General features: G+C 41.0%; 1 non-coding gene across 1 annotated transcript; it reads left to right on the top strand.

Annotated features, from left to right (window-relative positions):
• The first annotated feature begins 4,268 nt into the window (after positions 1-4,268).
• LOC112999644 (small nucleolar RNA R71) lies at positions 4,269-4,375 on the top strand. The gene has a single exon (XR_003264855.1). It is a non-coding gene; the product is annotated as a small nucleolar RNA R71 (small nucleolar RNA).
• Positions 4,376-4,766: the final 391 nt, after the last annotated feature.

Genomic DNA, 4,766 nt, shown 5'->3' with positions numbered 1-4,766 from the left:
TTGATCACTAATGATGGCTCTCGGGACTCCAAACCTGCAAAACAGATTAGATCTAACAAAATCTACAACAACCTTAGCATCATTAGTTCTGGTGGGTTTGGCTTCCACGCATTTTGAAACATAATCAACAACAAGGAGAATATAAACAAAACCAAAAGAGACAGGGAAAGGCCCCATAAAATCTATACCCTAGACATCAAACACCTCACATAATAACATGGGTTGTTGAGGCATTTGTTGTCTCCATGAAGGTGAGCCGCCTGTTCTCTGACAAGGCTCACAAGTGCTACAAATTCTCCATGCATCCTTGAAGATGGTAGGCCAATAGAAACCGCAGTCAAGCACCTTGCGCGCTGTTCTCTGTATGCCAAGATGGCCACCTGGTGCGGAAGAATGACAGAATTGCAAGACCGAGTCGATCTCGTGGTCTGGAATGCATCTCCTAATAACCTGGTCACTGCATAACTTCCACAAATAGGGGTCATCCCAAATATAATGTTTAGCATTGCTCTTAATTTTATCATTTTGAGCTTTAGATGCTAAGGTAGGAAAAACAGAAGCAACCAAATAATTCACAATATTAGCAAACCAAGGAGTGAGGAAGGAATCAGAAATACTATACATAATGTACAAATGGTCATCCGGAAAATCATCCCGAATGGGTGAGTCCTCAGACACATGCTCAATCCTACTCAGATGGTCAGCCACGAGGTTCTGTGCACCACTCCGATCATGGATCTCCAAATCAAACTCTTGGAGCCAAAGCATCCTCCTGATCAATCTAGGCTTTGATTCAGCCTTCTTCAATAGGTACTTTAGAGATGCATGGTCAGTATAAACAATAACATGAGTACCAAGCAAATATGAATGAAATTTTTCAAGAGCAAAAACTATCGCTAATAGCTCCTTCTCTGTGGAAGTGCAATTTGCTTGAGCAACATCCAAAGTTCGGGAAGCGTAGTAGATCACCCGAGGCAACTTATTAATCTTTTGAGCAAGGACAACCCCCAATGCGTAATTGGATGCATCGCACATTAGCTCAAATGGGGCTGTCCAATCATGTGCCTGAATGATAGGGGTGGTAGTCACCACACGCTTAAGGCAATCAAAAGCCTCTTTGCACCGGTCATCGAAATCAAACTCCATCTCCTTTTGCAGCAGATTGGATAGTGGAAGGGCCACTTTGCTAAAATCCTTGATAAAGCGCCTATAAAGCCCAGCATGACCAAGAAAAGAACGAACCTCTCGCACGCAAGAGGGGTAAGGCAATTGTGAAATAACATTTATTTTTGCAGGGTCTACCTCTATGCCCCTATTAGAAATGATATGCCCTAAAACTATACCTTGTTCTACCATGAAGTGACATTTTTCAAAATTCAACACAAGGTTAGTTTCAATGCATCTATTAAGAACTCTATCCAGACTATCCAAACATGTATCAAAAGAGGATCCATAAACAGTAAAATCATCCATAAACACCTTTATGCAACTCTCTAAGAAATCACTGAAAATGCTAAGCATACATCGCTAGAAGGTACCAGGGGCGTTGCATAGGCCAAAGGGCATCCTCCTATAGGCAAAAGTGATAAAGGGACAGGTGAATGTGGTCTTTTCTTGATCCTCAAGAGCAATATGAATTTGTAAATAACCAGAAAAACCATCAAGAAAACAGTAATAAGACTTACCTGCCAAGCGCTCAAGCATTTGATCAATGAAAGGCAGGGGAAAATGATCTTTTCTGGTTACCTGATTCAGCCTCATATAATCAATGCAGACTCGCCAGCTATTTTGCACTCTTGTGGGAATAAGCTCACCCTTTTCATTCTTGACCACTGTGAGGCCTATCTTCTTAGGAACCACTTGAACTGGACTCACCCACTGGTTGTCAGAAATGGGGTAGATGATTTCAGCTTGTAAGAGCTTGGTCACTTCCTTTTTCACCACATCTAGAATAACGGGATTGAGTCTCCGCTGTGGCTGCCTCACTGGCTTAGTTCCATCCTCTAAAAGTATCCTATGCATGCAGGTAGATGGGCTAATACCAAGAATGTCTGCTAAAGTCCATCCAATGGCTTTCTTTTGCTTCTTGAGAACTAGCAACAATTTCTCTTCTTGCTTGGCATCAAGGGAGGCAGATATGATCACTAAAAATTTATCCTTGTCCTCCAAGTAAGCATACTTTAGGTTTGATGGTAAGGGCTTCAACTCTAGTGTGGGTGGTGGCTGAACAGTTGGAGGAACCATGGTAGGAGGAGAAGAAGGTTCCTTAGCCTGTACCTCATAAAGCAAGTCAAAAGTATATGTACTTCCTGCAACATGGATAGTGCATTTTGACTCTAAAAACTCAACATCAAGAGGTACAACACCCAAAAAATCAGAACCAGACTCAAATTCAGATTCATTTTCAGCATAAAAATCAGACATGGGATCAAATTCAAACTCAGATTCAGATTCAATGCAAAAGGAATGACAAGTATGCAGATCAAATAAAAATGGATGTTTCCTACCATAAAGAACAGAATCAAAATCAAACATATAATCATCAACAATCTGATTAATTATCTCAGCACGAAAAATAGAATGATCCTCAGATGGATGTTTCATGGCATCAAGAATGTTAAAATGAACAACAATATCACCAAATTCCATAGACAATGTGCCAGCATAAACATCTATCTTGGTTCGGGCTGTTTTCATAAATGGCCTGCCTAAAATAATTGGAACTGAACCATGGGAAAATCCATCTTCCATATTAAGAACATAAAAATCAACAAGAAAAATAAGTTCACCAACCCGAACCAGCACGTCCTCTATGAAACCTGCGGGGTAAGCAACACTTCTATTTGCCAAATGAATCACCACATTTGTAGATTGCAAAGGCCCAAGAGATAAAGAATTGAAAATGGATAGAGGCATGACACTAACTGATGCTCCTAGATCTAGCATGGCATTCTCAAATTTATTGTTCCAAATAATGCAAGGTATACAGAAAGTACCTGGGTCCTTACATTTCTCAGGAATGTGAGGAACAGATTTACCTATCAATGCTAATCCTTTCATTGCCTTTGAGCTTCCTTTTGTGGGTGCACAGCTCTTTTAGAAACTTGGCATATCTTGGAATCTGCTTGATGGCATCTAGCAGAGGTATGTTCACATCTACTTTCCTGAAGATCTCCAAGATCTCCTTTTCTGCTTCTTCCATTTTTTTGTTTGGAATCGCTCTAGGTGGGAATGAAAGAGGGATAGGGGGCTGCTGTAAGTCAGAATTACTAGAAAAAGGTCCACCTGCATGAAAATTTTTGTTAGGAAGCTTTCTCTTTTGTGCAACTATCTCATCCTCTTTTTCAGGTGTAGAATGAAGCTTGACAGGTTCAGGTGCAGGTGCTGCTATTGGTGGAGGCACTTGAATTTGGTTTCCAGACCTCAAGGTGATGACACTCACATTATTCAGATTCTGCACAGTTTGTGAAGGCAATTTGTCAGAATTTTGGGACTGAGCTTGATTCATCTGAGTAGCCATCTGCCCCATCTGATTTGTCAGACTCTGAATGGAGGCTTTTGTCTCTTGCTGAAATTGCATATTCTGGATGGTCATTTGCCTCACTAACTCTTCTAAGGAAGGTTGAGGAGGAGCCTCAGTTGTTGGTTGTGTTTGTTGTGACTGGTGCTGCTGTTGCTGTATTGGAGGAGGAACATATGGTTTGCTTGGACCAACAACATTCTAAAAAGGAGGGATAGACTGTTGTTGTTATGGAGGGTTCGTCCATCTCATATTTGGATGATTCCTCCAACCTGGATTGTATCTGTTACTTGAAAGGTCATAATTATTTTGCTGTTGTGGAGGTCTATTATAAATGTTTGCAGCATAAGCTTCAGGTTTCTCATTGACTCCAGATTGCTGCAAAGAAGGACAAAGATCTGAATGGTGATCTGCAGAAGAACATAGACCACAGACTCTTGCAACAGGTGTAGATTTCTTATTCATGGCAAGCTGGGTTACTAGGTTGACCAAGGCATCAAATTTTCCTTCAAGCTTTTTATTTTCAGTAGATGAAGATGAATCCATGACCACCTCATGGACTCCTCTAAGAACAATAGCATCATTTCTTACACTGAATTGTTGGGAGTTGGAAGCCATCTTCTCAATCAAATTCCTAGCCTCAACAGGGGTCATATCACCAAGAGCTCCACCACTGGCAACATCAATCATACTCCTCTCCATATTGCTAAGTCCCTCATAAAAATATTGAAGAAGGAGTTGCTCAGAAATCTGGTGGTGAGGGCAACTTGCACACAATTTCTTGAATCTTTCCCAATACTCATACAAGATTTCTCCACTAAGTTTCATGATGCCTGAAATGTCTTTTCTGATGGCAGTGGTCCTAGATGCAGGGAAGAATTTCTCCAAGAACACCCTCTTAAGGTCATCCTAGCTAAAAATGGACCTGGGAGTAAGATAGTATAGCCAATCTTTTGCCACTCCCTCCAGAGAATGAGGAAAAGCCTTTAGAAATATATGATCTTCTTGGACATCCGGGGGCTTCATGGTGGAACAAACAATATGGAACTCCTTAAGATGCTTATGAGGATCTTCACCTACAAGACCATGAAACTTGGGCAGCAAATGTATTAGTCCAGTCTTGAGAACATATGGAACATCCTCATCAGGATATTGAATGCACAAGCTTTCATGTGAAATCAGGTGCAGCCATCTCCCTATGAGTCCTCTTATGAGGTGGAGGTTGAGCCATGTTCTCAGTATAAAA

This window comes from Glycine max, chromosome 15, assembly GCF_000004515.6.
Source record: "Glycine max cultivar Williams 82 chromosome 15, Glycine_max_v4.0, whole genome shotgun sequence".
In the NCBI taxonomy this organism is placed as follows: domain Eukaryota; kingdom Viridiplantae; phylum Streptophyta; class Magnoliopsida; order Fabales; family Fabaceae; genus Glycine; species Glycine max.
Note: the sequence above shows the minus strand (reverse complement) of the source record. Positions and strands in the feature narration are given on the sequence as shown.